At 48.0% G+C, this 15,121-nt stretch overlaps 1 protein-coding gene across 1 annotated transcript in view; it reads right to left on the bottom strand.

The window, feature by feature from the left end:
- The window catches only part of PTPRE (protein tyrosine phosphatase receptor type E), a 165,809-nt gene that overhangs the window by 89,454 nt on the left and 61,234 nt on the right, over positions 1 to 15,121 (bottom strand). Inside the window, exon 2 of the mRNA XM_032607776.1 lies at positions 8,668 to 8,690. The gene's annotated coding sequence lies outside the window, so the exon portion shown is untranslated. The remainder of the gene's footprint in view (positions 1 to 8,667; positions 8,691 to 15,121) is intronic.

Below are 15,121 nucleotides of genomic sequence, written 5' to 3'. Positions count from 1 at the left end.
TCAGAAAGGGTTCACCATGGTCTGGTGAAAATGAAGACTCCCATTTGTACCATTATTACAAAGGCCCAGATACAGTTCTTGATTTTCTGACCAGGTACTTGGGTTTCCCACACAATATTTGGATTTCCGACATGCTGTGTGGATTTTTGGCGCGGTACCTGGATGTCTGGAGCGGTACCTGGATGTCTGGAGTGGTACCTGGATGTCTGGAACGGTACCTGGATGTCGGGTGTGGTACCTGGATGTCTGGAGTGGTACCTGGATGTCTGGAGTGGTACCTGGATGTCTGGTGTGGTACCTGGATGTCTGGTGTGGTAGCTGAAGGTCTGACAGTGGTGCATCTACACACGGATGGAGCCTCGGAGGTTCCTGCTCCAGGCCTGCAGTTTGGCTCTCAGCGAAGCTGGTTTTCCTGAGCTTTACCAGGCCCGGGAGCAGCCACCCTGATGAAGGGGTGTCTCTTTTGCAGGGAAACAGCTCGGGGAAGCCCTGAGCCTGAACCTAGGACGTTGGTTAAAGGCAGATCGTCCCTAAAGAAAAGCAACCCCCCAGCCATGGCCTCTTGCACTTTGCAGTGTCCTCACCCAGAACACAGATGACTTTTTGTGCTATTCATGGTGTACTAGAATTTTGCTATCTCCTGGGATCCCATCTTGGATGGAAAGAATGCCGGAGCCTTCCAGAGGGGGGCGATTAAGGAGACAGTGCTCTTAGGAGGTGGGCGACTTGATTAAAGCCACCCAGCCAGTCGGGAGAGACGGCGAGCCTCCTGACCCCTAGGCCGGCCCCTCCTCTGCTCCTTTCCTGGTCATGCTGTTTGGTTGGACTGACTCCACGGAGCTGCCCACCTGCCCTCCCACCGCATCCTCGTCTTCCTTTGTTATTCTTCTCTTATCTGTACCGTCTCCTGCTGCCTCCAGACCTTTCTGGTCCCTGCATTTGCCGTTCTGGTGCTCACCCATCTTGTCAGGCAGCACTGTGGAGATCTGACGCTGGAAGCCCTGGGCGCAGGGCAGGCGCCTGGACTGCTTGTCTGGAGGATCCCTGGTCTGTGCTCGGGCCAGGAGGGAGTGCCTCATGGTAAAGACAGATGATCTTCACTCCTCGTGCATCTCAAGGAGCAGGGTTGAGATGCCGCCGAGTGGAAACAGTCTGGCAAGGACTGAGCCTGAGACGGGAGCAGAACAGCTCTGCTGTCCAGAGCTACTGTCACTTAAGGTGATGGACACAGGGGGGTTACTAGAACCCAGCCGGGCAGACAGAGGCCACTCGGGGGGGAAAAGCGTGGACCTGCATGGAAACTAATTCTGTTACTAGGCTTTCTGTTAGGGAATCCTACCTACCATGTGGCGTTCCAAGTGGAATGGATTTGTTGCAACGTGAAAAAAATGTTTAAAAAGGTCACACAACTTACAAAAGCATTTTTATAGAGAGAGATGTTTTTGGCTGTTTGATAAGACGCAGTCCCCTCTGGGGGAGAACATCCCAGTCACAGGGTGACACCATCACTGCCATTTTGTAAGAGCCCGGGGAAGCTAGGCGCCTTGTCTTAGTGATACTACTGTGTCCCTTAGTCTCAAAACCTCTGAGTGCCACATGGCTCCGATTCTATCAAAAATAATTTTTAAAAGGAAACATGACTTAATCCTCAGCTGCACAGGAGGGAAACATACAGCCATGGGTAGTGAATCACTCATGAAAAATTCAATAAATCCACCCACAGCGGGAAACAGCACAACAGAATGTCGGGTTGGCTTCACGTTGGAAGGAAGCCAAAAATAGATCCTGGAAAGAGTGATGCCTCTGAATCTGATCACGCTCACGTTGTGTGCTTTCGGGACCTCCAACTTCATCTCAGCAACACACACTTTGCAGCCGGGATTGTTTTTGGAGGACTCTCACAAGAGGGGAGCAGAGTGGTACTGGGGTTTCCATGGTATCTGATGAGATTAAGCAACTCACCTTCCCTGTCCATCAGTTCTTCAGGTAAAATACACCATAGCAGGCTCCCAGAACCCTCTGCCACGATGGATTGCAAAACAGTGGAGAAACTAATGTTTCTGCTTAAGTTTTAAAATCAAAACCCACGGATTCCCAGCTTTTACTTCCCGCATATATTTAAGCAACATCACAGAAAGAAGAAGATTGTTTTTCCAATATTGTTTTCCAGGAATAAAACCGTCTTTTACAGGTTCCTGCTTCTTTTGGAGGGCAGCAGGAGAGCAAATACAAATAAGAGAGAGAAGGGACGAGAAAGCACCCACACAGTGGCTTCCTTTTCAAAGCAAAGATCATAAAACCTTTACATCACAACGTACAAATTTCATCCCAGAAGGGAAGGCAATGAAGGTGACAGCCACCAAACACGGAGGATACGCAGCAGTGGTTACTTGAGGGGCATTTCTGCCGTTAACTCAAAATCCAGAGAAGCACTGCCCTCGATCACAGAACTTTATTTCATGAAGGGACTTTTAAAAAAATCCTTACAGGGCTCTTTGTGTTTTAAACAAAGAAGGTGTGACTCAGGGCATGAAGGGACACGTCCAAGTCATTCAGCTTTCTACAACTAAACCTGATTTCTGACCAATCCTCTTCTAGGCTACTGTGCAGAACACACAGTCAGAACTGCTAAAGAAAGGACTCAAATATCCACCCTGCAGGCAATATCTCCTGATGTCAGAACTATAGGATCTGCTGCTGCACTTTTCAAGACCTGGTGGCACAGTCAGAAGCCTGCAGGAGACACCTGATAAATGCTGGGCGAGTGAATGGACAGACTACTGGCCACGCCGAAAGGAAGCCTGGCAAGCGTGTGGGAAGAGATTAGAAAACTGGATTCGGTCAGCAGATAACACGAGGAAATAGTTGGGAACCCTGGCCAAGATCGACTTAGGCAATCATAAAAGTGTTCCCAAATATAATTATTTACCAGAAAACTGTTTGCAGAATCCACAGGATATGTTCTTAGTTAGTAATGAGCTCTGTTACTTTCATAACAGAAAAATCACATTTTCCATAATGGAAAATGTGTTGTTTTGTTTTTTTTTTTGGCAGGTCTGCACCTTACCTTTGGAGGTGGTCATGAGACCTGACTGGTTTTGAGGTTTGAGAGGAACCTGGGCTCAGTGCAGGGAACACGGGGACCTGTGAGCCCCTTCCCACTGTACTCTCACCCCTCCATGCCTGCCCAAGTCTCTGTCTTCCCATCTTTATGGCGGAGGTGAGAACGCACACCTAGACTGCGCCCAGGTGTCAGTGAGGCCCAAAGAGGACGATGAACTGCGCGTGAGTTATCAGCAACGCCATTTAGGTTTTCAGCAACGCCATTTAGGTTTTCAGCATAAGGCGGCATTTACAACGTTATCCTGCCAAACAGGAAATAGATCAAGTCCTGCTTTTGCAAATCATAATTTCCAGCAACGTGACGTTTTTAAAAAGAATTAACTTCTCAGCAGCAACACGGTAGCTTTAAACATATTTACATATAGGTAAGACCTGAACAGAAAATCTGTACCATTTCTGAGAGCAGATCAATCTTGGGAGAGTTGTCTGAAATCAGTTGAATACCGCCAACATATTTTTTAAAAGTTGTTAGAATTCCATCAGCCCCCATCATGAAATAACACAAATCCAAGTTCTGGTTTTAGATTATGTTCATTTCGATTCAAAAAAAGGAGAGAAGCTACTCAGAGAAACCATTATGTGACACATTTTTGTTCAGCAATTCCACAGGGACCTTTCCTTTCCCAACATTTTAAATAGTTTATAGCAAACTCTGCATCGCAATAAGCAGTCTTTAAAAAGTCACTCCCAATTGGCAATTTTGAAACAGAATGCACCGAGTCTCCTGCTGGCTGAATGTCCCGATTCACAAAGGGACGTCCCCCATGGATGGGACTGCAGCTGGGGGCGAGGTCCCGTATCCAGTGGGGACTGGTCCATGACCCTTCCCTGCGGTAGCAGGACTCCTTCCTGACTCTGTGGCCCAATGGGTCTGAGAACGTTCTCTGTAAGTCACACACCCAACGGGTTTATAAATCTTGTCTTCTTTCCCCAGTGTGAACGCTGCCTTTAGCCAGGCAGTCGGCACAGATCTGCAGCTGACGGTGCCATCTGTCCCTACGACGTCAGCTACACAGACGGGACAACCTTGGCCCCAGACTCCTGGCCCCGCCCTCGTGAACCCAGACACCAGCTCCTGGAAAACCAGCTTGCTGCCCGGCCACCTAGGTACCTCCCACTTTCTCAGTGAGTCACTTTTAACTAAAATGCCACTTCACAAATCTAGTTGCTAAGGAAAATTAAGAGGGCGGTTTTGATTATAAAAATAGAAAATGTCCAACTTAAAATGGGTGGGATTTTGATGTGTCATCCAGGTAACCCAGGGCCCCAACAATAGTTGGGGATTGTTTTCCTAAAAAGTGAGCCTCACTTGGTTTCCTAGCAGCCCCAAAGCAGACCGTTCCTCTGTACCATCCCCAGGCACCACTTGGCCGAGCCGTGGTGCATTAAACAGTTTCCTGAAGCATGAGTACCAGATTTCCTGCCCAGGGCTGCACGAAGTTAACCAAAGTGCTTGCCGATGTTGCATTTAACGGAGGCGTCCGGATAATATTCTTTAACCCAATTTTTAAATATCTTAGGAATTACATTACATAAAAATAAACCATGACATAAATCCCAAGGGACAAGAAAGGCTCCCCTTTCAGTTTCCCTTTACCTCTTGTCCTACGGGGACGATGCTGGGGAACCATCCTGGCCTGCGAGAATCCATGTTTTCCTGTCAGCAGGAACAGGATTTCAAGAAGAACAATTCCAGCTCTGAACTGGGTCTGCTGGGAGCTCAGAGATGAGACACGCGTTTATATAGGAGAGCTATGTTCCTATTTCCTCTAAATGGAAACTCTGACAGCTCAACATCCATGCCTTTGCTATATGACAAACAATTACTTACTGGACGCTTTTAGGAGGCACTTCTTGGAAGAATGTTGAAACTTTCCTGGGGGAAAATGGAAATGGAACTAAATGAGGGATTGAGCTGTTTGTCACCATCAGATCCAAAGGCATTCTTCCAACTGGCTGTCAGTTTCTACTCTCAGTTTGCGGGAGAATAACTGCTTTGTTGTTGGGAGAAACACATTTTGCTTGGATAGGAAACCCGCGCAGTCCATACATGCTAATAAAACCCTGAGAACGTGGTAAAGGAAGGAAACGGGAATTGAATCTCTTAGAAAGTTTTCAAATCTCCTGTGCCCTGCCCATCATGCTTCTCTGTTCTTCCTACAGATTCAGAGACCAGGACAGGACACAGAACACCTGTTCTGCCAACAGAAATGCAACCCCAGCTGAGACGGGCAGAAAGGATGCTTGGAGTATTCACCCCACCCTGGGAGAACAAGGCCCGTGCAGTTGATTTAAAAACCTTCAGGTTCTTTATTTTTTGCCTCTCTACCATGGTGACTGTTCAGACCAACACCAAAGAAGAAAAATGACTTGGAAGAGGAAAATCACATGCATTGAAACTGACAGAGTTGGAATCATAGATCCTTACAGAGGACAAGGCTAGTGAATGAATATTCTAAGTTACTGTTAAAATTAAATTCACTGTTATTTAACATTAGCACTTCAATTTGGTTTTCTTTTACTCCTTGGGTATTTCCATGAACCAAAGTGAGATCGCCAAACTACAGTGTCATCTAATTTTACTTTACTGGTGGATACGCTTTGGTACAACGTAAGACCTCAACGAGCCTGGAGAAAATACTTAAACCTTAATCATGTGTCTTCCGTATAGTCTTAATTCTGAAATTCCACTGCATTTTTTGAATGCTATGCAACCGAGACCCACAGAGTTGCAGGCACTCCCCAGCTGAGGGAACTCTGGTCGTATCTGATGATCGATATGAACTACAGTGTTACTTCCCAAATCTATTTTTAGATACTGAAAAAAAGAAGAAGAGAAGTATGAGAATGGGTGGTTGTACTAAAAAGACTCCTCTTCCTCCAGTTTAAAATTGACTTTTTTTTTAGAAAGTCAAATATCGGGCTTCCCTGGTGGCGCAGGGGATAAGAAACTGCCTGCCAATGCAGGGGACACGGGTTCGAGCCCTGGTCCGGGAGGATCCCACATGCCGCGGAGCAACTAAGCCCGTGTGCCACAACTACTGAGCCTGCGTGCCACAACTACCGAAGCCCACGTGCCTAGAGCCTGTGCTCTACAACAAGAGAAGCCACCACAATGAGAAGCCCGCGCACCGCAACGAAGAGTAGCCCCCGCTCGCCACAGCTAGAGAAAGCCCGCGCGCAGCAATGAAGGCCCAATGCAACCAAAAATAAATTTAAAAAGAAAAGTCAAATATTAACACAGAGTGTCGTTTGTTAAATGAAAAATCAGGGATTATTTCTAGACAAGGAAATGCCTTTAAATATCCATTATAATACAGCGAATACATCACTACCCAGTTAAATTCCTTCTTTGAACAGCGGAAACAATTTTCATCATTTTCTGATGACGTAGACAATAACCATTTTACTAAACGCTTAGACTTCGGGTTATTTCACTTAAATGTCACAAGAATCCTAGGACGAGCTGACACCTGAGACGCTGGCATGTTCACTCCTCTGGAGCCACCGCACCGAGTGTGGACGATGGCCTGGGGTGGCCAGCCTCAGGGCATTTACTCTCTCCCCATCTGCCCAAGGTGACCTAGTTATTTAGTTCTAACTGACTCAAAAGCAAGTTTCCAACCTCACCAATTAAAAATAAATTCCTTTCTATTAGCTGAAACTCTGACGCTCTGGAAGGATTCTGAGATGTTTGGCAATGAACGTGCCATAGGCTAAAAGACCTACAATTCCAAACACAGGCAGCGCCTAAGGTAGCCACGGTTGGGGAGTTCATGCTTCCAACACATCTTCCTCACGTGGAAGAGAAAGACTCTGGAAATCAGAAACGCTCTTAGTCTAAGGACTCACAGCTCCCTAAGCAAAACTCGACTTTCCTATTGCAAAGGAGGCAAAGGATGGGACCAGGTGGAAGAGAGGCTGCCTGAAGCTGGTGGCTACCAAGCACCTGTGATAGAACCAGAGGTCAGAAGTCGCCTCCTGGACACAGGCTCAGCTGCCTTTGGACGGGGCATGCACTTCTGAACGTGGGGCTGGTTTGAGACACTGGAGGCTAGGGGCCCCTGGAAGCACAGGTCATGGGCTTAGCTGAGAGTAAGGCTGACCCAGGCATGGCCAGGAAATCCTAGAGCAGGTGGATGGCACCTGGGTGTGGAGGGGCCAGTGCTGAGTCGAGAGCTGAGGGAAGCAAGGGTCAGACACTTCTAACGCATCATAACCTGCACCTTGTATTTTGGAAGGAGACGAGTCTGCGGGGCCTGCCCTCAAATGTTTAATTTCAGTGTGGTCAGGATCCACTGCTTTTGATGGCAGCAGGTTTAACATCCATCCCAACCCACACAAGCGAGCAAGACCTCTCACTTGGGCTTCTGAGGCAAAGGCATTGCTGACTTCCTCTAAGTAAGCCTCCATCCTAGTAATATTATTCCAGTAATGACCCTTCTCTTTGATCCCACCATGACCATTTGCCCAAGCAAAGTGTGCCATTCGGAATCATCAACATCCAATAATTATAGGGTAAAGAACATGGACAACAAAATTAGTTGAGTAGGTAGGAAATGGAAGTTTTCCTCTTCTCTGTCTTGATAAATCTTTGACTATATTTAGCATTTTTTGAGATAAGGAGAAACAGTCTGTACAACCAAAATGCCCTTCATCACACCAGGAATCACCATACAAGCACTGATGCCCAAATGAAAGGCACACCCCCGAAAAGAGGGGCCAGCCGGGGCCAAAGAATCCCCCCATCAGCCTTAGACTAATTCTGAACAGAGTCAAGGTATTTCAAATAAGGTGATTCATTTGAGAAATGCAACATCCCAGCGGCCCACATCCTGGTTCACTCACAAGAGGTGTGCACCTACCAGGGCAGACCACGTGTTACCTGCCCACAGGCTGCAGCCACTTCAAAAGCTCTTAGATGGTCTTCGCTCAATTTCCTTAGGAAACTTGACAGCATTAAGTGGATTAAGTGAACACAAAAAAGGCGATGGTGTTTCTTTTACTAAGTACTAGGACCTGGAGGCCATGGAATATTGCCTCAAAAGGTAAAAAATTATGGAATGCCAACACTGTTGGTTTTCTATTTTTTTCACTAAAAGTGCAATCTGGAAAAACTCCTTTTCAGCAGTTTTCCCCACAGCAGGTCAATTTAAGAAGCAATTACCATCAATGCAATTATGTGCCACTGTGCCGCCAACAGTCCCCGAATGCGTGCCACCACGATAAGGCGAGGCCCTTTCAAAAGTAAGGACAAGTCAGTGAGGGGCAGGCGTGTGGAAATTGTGTTCTCAACAATACATTTCAGGATTCTGAGCAGCTGAGCCAGATTCTAAACGTGAAAAAAAAAAAAAAATGATGTAACCAAAAGTGTGATATGAGCCTGTTCAAGCCAGTTAAGGCATAAAACTCAAATATAACACGCTGACCATATGGCCTTCTTTCTCTAGAAGATAATACTTCTCAAACATTGAAAGCCCAAACATTTTTTTTTCGCTAGTTAACTACACATCAGAGAAATTTTTTTTAAAGTTTTGTACTTACCAAGGGAAAACGAAGGCTATAGTCTGAAAAAGAAAGAAAAAAAGAGAGGGTCAGTTTTCCGGTTTAAAAAAAAAAAAAAAAGCTCGTTCTAGCCACTGCTTTTGCTACAGCACTAGTTGAATATGCTCGTTTTTGCCTCAGGATTTGGGGTCTTCTTGAGGCCTTTTAATCTCTGTAATAATAACTTCTTTTTGCTGCCATCATCAGCTTTCAAAAGTGTCCTGCCCCGAATGCTCCTGTAGTCTCTGGTTCACGGCGGCTGCCCTGGATCTGAAGTGTTAGCCTCTGGCCCCTAAGGCGCTCCATCTGTTAGCGGCTCCTTCTGTGACCTACAATATCCCCTCCCCCCCCCAGCCATCCGTTCAGCCCAGCTCCCCACAGACAGCCTCTTAAAACCCACACAGGACACCCCCCTTCACCCCAGTTTTCCAGCTCAGTCAGTATCCAGCTTGCTCCTTCCCCATTCATTTAGCTTTCATGCTCTTCTGGCTTTCAACAGCTTTACTGAGATATAATTTACATCCCATAAAGTCCACCTGCTTAAAGTATACAATTCAATGGTATTTAGCGCCGTCACAGGGTTTTGCCACCATTCTCACCATCTAATTGTAGCACATTTTCATCATCCCAAAGGAAACCCCCTGCCCTTTAGCTCATGACTCCCCCAGACCACCCTCTCCCCACCCACTGGCCCCTGCAACCATTCATCTATTTTCCGATATGGATTTGCTGATTCTGGAAATTTCATATAAATGGGATTGTATAGTATGTGGCCTTTAGTGACTAGCTGCTTTCACTTAGTATGTTTTTGTTTGTTTGTTTGTTTTGCGGTACACGGGCCTCTCACTGTTGTGACCTCTCCCGTTGCGGAGCACAGGCTCCGGACACGCAGGCTCAGCGGCCATGGCTCACGGGCCCAGCCGCTCCGCGGCATGTGGGATCTTCCCGGACCGGGGCACGATCCCGCATCCCCTGCATCGGCAGGCGGACTCTCAACCACTGCGCCACCAGGGAAGCCCAATGCTGAGTCATTTTAATGTAAAACAAAACCCAGCGATAGGCAGAAGCAGGGCTGCAGCCTTGAGTCAAACCCAACTAAAAACCGCAAGGCAACAAAACCAGTCAACGGGTGGTTAAATAAATGAGTAAAAGTACCGTGGACTAAATCCCAAACGAGCCCGATTAATAATTTTGAATTAAACTTTGAAGTGATTTTTAAAGCAAAGCAAAAATACATGAAACAGTGGGCTCTACAACCAGATCACAGATTATATTGGCTTGGGGCTCACACATGTTCACATGAAACCACAGCCATCAGCTCCTCTAAAGTGCAGAAATAGAGCAAAAATCAAGCAACCAGAATATCCTCTGAAGTCAGCCTTTATCACGTGAACACGTCCCTTAGCCCACGGCCCTCCTGCAGATGGCTACTGTAATGTTGAGCAAATAGCTAAATGGTGAAATAAGCACATTAAAAAGCGGGGGGTGGCGGAAGCTGGTTCCATGGACAGACCCACGTCCCTCTGGAGGGGGGTGTCTCTGAGGACTTGCACGGGGCAGTGCCACAGCTGGAAAGGCTCCTGGTCTTACTAGAACAGCACCATCCTCTAAAAAAGGAAACGAGAGAAGCTACTGATTCATTGGGCCAGTCGAGCGCGTTGGTGGCTCCTGTGGCATCTCACCCACAGTCCACAGCCAATCCTAGGAGGCAAGATGAGACCCATTTTAAGGATGAGAAGACTGAGGCTCTGTGAGCTCCTTGACCTGTGCCACACAGAACAAGGAAGCAGGGATGCTTACCCAGGGATGCTGGGACCAGCCTACAATGTGGTTTCCTCTGGTTTGCTTGTTTTTTCTTTTCTTGTCTCCACCCCATCCCCCCCGACCCCCGCCCAGCCCAGCGAAGCTGTAATTCCTCCAGGGACCATCTTCCTTTTCTTTACATTCCTAGTGTGTGTGGCACTGCCTGCCAGGAGGAGGGCCCACAAAACGACCTTCTGTTCAGGGCGACACGCATGCTGCAGAATTTTGTAAAGTCCCTTCTAACCTAGAAGGAGCTCCACTGCGGTCTATGGGCCGGAAAGATCTAGAAAGGTCCAGGCTGGCCACATACTTCCTGTGGGGAGAAACAGCCCTATGGGAGCAGCTGGGTTCACAGGAGCCCTGGGCCTCCTGACCACGGAAGTGTGGAGGTCTGGCCCTGGGGCCTACAGGGGCAGCCGCTCTGCTTCCAGGGAGCAGAGGCAGGAGGATGCCCAGCTAGACCCTGGGAAAGAGGCCAAGCAAGGCCATGGAGCAGGGGAAATCCACCCTGGGGGCGGGGAGGGCAGGCAAGGTCATGGGGGCAGGCGCCCCCACAGGAAGTGGCTGCGCTGCAGGGTTGGTCCTGATGGCTCACAAGATATGGAAAGACCCAGCAATGTTATTGTGTATCCGGACCTTGCTAAGGCCAAGCAGAGGACAAAACTGCACCATTTAGAATCAGTCCATCGGACCTGATCTATTTAAGGAAAAAAGTAAAATTATTCCGACTGCTCAAGCTCTGAGATGGACAGAACTTGGTAATCGTTCCAAGCTCAGACAAAAGTAAGATGCCTTTTGTACACAACCTGGGCCTGAAGCATTGTAAACATTCGAGGCGGGGGACTGCATGCTGCCGAGGGTGCATCTACAGGCTTCTCTTTTAAACGGGCAGCAGCATTTTAAAAGTTTTGGGATACTCATCTGCATTTTACTTTTTTTTTATATATATAAATGTATTTATTTTGGTCTGCATTGGGTCTTCATTGCTCTAGTCGTGGCGAGCAGGTCGTTGTGGTGTGCGGGCTTCTCCCTGCGGTGGCTTCTCTTGTTGCGGAGCACGGGCTCTAGGCGCACGGGCTTCAGTAGTTGTGGCTCGTGGGCTCAGTAGCTGTGGCGCGCGGGCTTAGCTGCTCTGCGGCATGTGTGATCTTCCCGGACCAGGGCTTGAACCCGTGTCCCCTGAATTGGCAGGCGGATTCTTGACCACTGTGCCACCAGGGAAGCCCCTGCATTTTACTTTTAAATGTTTATATATGTATTTCTACATGTACAGGGCACCTAAAATGTGAACTTTTAACGATGGGTTAAAATCTTAAAAAGCAAGGCCACACAAATAAAAATCTAACACACATAATTAGACACTATGGACCCTAGACTTGAAGTAATCTTTCTGGGATAATCAGACCCCAGAGTGAGGCTCCTCCATCGTGGCGGCACTCTCCTGGGCTCCCGTGTTCCCCAAGACCGGCTTCTCCTGATCCACTGGTCAGAGCCCTTGGAATAGCAGGAGTGTCATTCACTCTCAGTCATGGTGACACTCAAGCACAATGACTAGGACGACTGGGGGTCCAACGAGCAGGAAAATCACTACACGTGGGAAAGCAACTGAAACCCCATCACATCCACCAAAGGCAGTGGAAATGGATGAAACCATCGCTGCTTCAGCATTGTGTCCAAGCAGGACCAAGTTCACCCCGCTTCCTGCTGCTGATTCAAAGGACAGGGAGAATGCAAAACGCCTCTGAATCATCCCTTCAGGTCCTCACGGATCTCATACTCTGCCAAGTCTCACAGTTTCCTTGTTTACCTTCCAGGCATCAGCAAAGCTGTTAATTTCTGTATTTTCGAACGCATGAAAGAAAGGCTGAAAGGAAACCTTTCTGAATGATGAGCAGTTTGGGAGAATCTTTTGCCCATCCTGGAAAAGGGGGAGGGTCCTTAAAATGATGTTGCGAGGCTGAATAGAAGTCCATTTCCCTAGGCACCCATTCTGTGAATCTGTGACGAACAAGCTGGACTTCTAAATATTTGGCAACTTTTAAAAATTAGTCATGGGCAGCTGCTCGGAAGATCCATGCACATCGCTGCCTGCTTCTCAAGAGTGTTTTCTGAAGCACAATCCCTAGCCCCCAAAGTGCACATAAGGGCACCTCTCTACCCCACAGTTGGGGGTCCCCTCTTTGGACTAGGAAGCTATGCAAATTAGCACGCCAAGGACTCCGTTTTTGCAAGTACAAACGACCGCTCGTTTCCACTTTTCCATGCCTGTCTATGCCATGATCACTGCCATGGAATTTAGGAACACAGGACATGGATTCTCTGTGCTCCCTTCGGAAGCCCCAGAGGGGAGGGTGGTCTATCCTGGCTCCCGTCTCACGGGCCATCTGTGCAGGTTGCAGGTGTGGGTCAAGCGCATGCCCCGCCCCCTGCCCGGTGCCAGGGCTCCCTGGGCTCGTCCTCCTGCCCCCAGCTCGGGCGTTATTAATTCACATGCCCACCTCTCTCATTCGGCACAAACGCTTCTTACATAGTGGCAGTTAGTCACTGTCACCTTTCAAAAAGTGTTTTCGCCAAGAGTAGCTTCTTCGTGGGGTTCCAGTGCTTGAGGGCAGGGATGGGTGTGAACATCTCTGGAGAAAGTATCAACCCTGAGGACAGGTATCCTGCCAGGTGCTCACTTAGCCAGACATCCTGCTAAGTGCTCACTGAATCCTCTCAATACTCTGATGAAGAGTCTGGTTTAGATCCACTTTGCAGATGGGAAGACTGAGACCCAGAGATAAAGTAACTTGCCATAAGGATCCCTCTCCAGGGCCTGGGCACAGGCTTCCTTGCCTCCTGGAGTCCTTGGGAAACGGAACCAGCTGCACTAAGTACTTAAAAGGCACAAGGGCTCTTTGCCTGGGCTGTGGGGTTTTCTGGGCTGTGGGGTCTGTGCATGTCCCTAGGTGGGCCTATTGCTGTGAGGCCCACCCGGGGCTCTGAGCAGGGCCTGGTACCCACAGGACACTCAGCTCAGCCTCCGCTGGGGGAGGTTATCAGGCCCAGAGGGCAAGAGGAAGGCAGGTCTATGAGATCCACAGCTCGCCCCTCTGGCCCCTCCCCTCCCCTCTCTAACTCATCACACAGCCAGGCTCAGTGACAGGTTTACTGTCACGTCCTCCTGTGTACACGCGTCCACCTGCTACTTTAGTGATGCTCTTTCTCTGTCACTGTGCAGAGCTGGGCTCAGAGCCCTGCAGGAGATTCTGAGCATCGAGAAGCAGGTGAGGAAATTCAGAGGATGGGAAACAGGAGTCCTGAAATGCACCTGTTCCCACAGGTAAGGCACGTGCTCTCCCACTCCACCCAGCCCACCTTGAGGAACCCAAAAGGACTAAAGCGGGCCTAGTCCCACCGAGATGCAGCCCCTGGGCCCTTGACTCCCCCTGGATGGTCACTCCCGCCCACATGTAAAATCCAGTCCCAATACCAGGGGTCCAGCTTCCCCCTCTGCTTTGTTATCTTTGCCTTGGAAACTGCCCAGGGCCCTTAAGTCTCCTAATGTTGGGGTAGGGGTGCAGATTTCACACTTTCCCTCAAAAGCTTCCAAGAAGGGTGCAGCCACTATGGAGAACAGTATGGAGGTTCCTTAAAAAACTAAAAATAGAGCTACCATGTGATCCAGCCATCCCACTACTGGTCATATATCTGGAGAAAACTCTCATTTGAAAAGGTACATGCACCCCAATGTTCACAGAAGCACTATTTATAATAGCCAAGACATGGAAGCAACCTGAGTGTCCATCTACAGAGGAATGGATAAAGAAGATGTGGTACATATATACGATGGAATATTACTCAGCCATAAAAAAGAACCAAAAAATGCCATTTGCAGCAACATGGATGGACCTAGAGATTCTCATACTAAGTGAAGTAAGTCAGACCAAGACGAATATCACATGATATTGCTTATATGTGGAATCTAAAAAAATTGACACAAATGGACTTATTTACAAAACAGAAATAGAGTCACAGATGTAGAAAACAAACTTATGGTTACCAGCCGGGAAAATGGAGAGATAAACTGGGAGACTGGAATTGACATATACACACTACTAGATATAAAATAAATAACTAGTAAGGACCTACTGTATAGCACAGGGAACTCTACTCAATACTCCGTAAAGACCTATATGGGAAAAGAATCTAAAAAAGAGTGGATGTATGTACATGTATAACTGATTCACTTTGCTCTACAGAAGAAACTAACACAACATTGTAAATCAACTAGATTCCAATTAAAAATGAAAACAAACTTCCAAGAGGAAAAAAAGTGGCTATTATTGGAAACATACGAGTACTGGCAATCCTGCCTCATAAAGGATGGTTCTATCTCTTCTGCAGTAGTGGACAAACGGACATTTCTCACCGACAGATGAAACCCAGGAGCCCTTCGGTTTGTCAGCAGGTGACGTTTCTTCAATCCGGTCACCTCCTTGGAGGTCCGCCCCTTCCTTATGGGTCACGTGTGAGCCAGCTCCCCCTTCACCCCCGTTTTTAGTTACACGCCTGTGACCAAGCCTGCTTCACTTTGTACACTCTTCTTATGAAGCAGGGTCCCACCCTAAACCCTGGCCCCAGCCCTCTTGCTTCCTGGGTGCTGGCTCTT

The sequence above is a fragment of the Phocoena sinus genome, chromosome 16 (assembly GCF_008692025.1).
Source record: "Phocoena sinus isolate mPhoSin1 chromosome 16, mPhoSin1.pri, whole genome shotgun sequence".
Lineage (NCBI taxonomy): Eukaryota > Metazoa > Chordata > Mammalia > Artiodactyla > Phocoenidae > Phocoena > Phocoena sinus.
The sequence above is the reverse complement of the archived record's forward strand: the minus strand, read 5'-3'. Positions and strand labels throughout refer to the sequence as shown.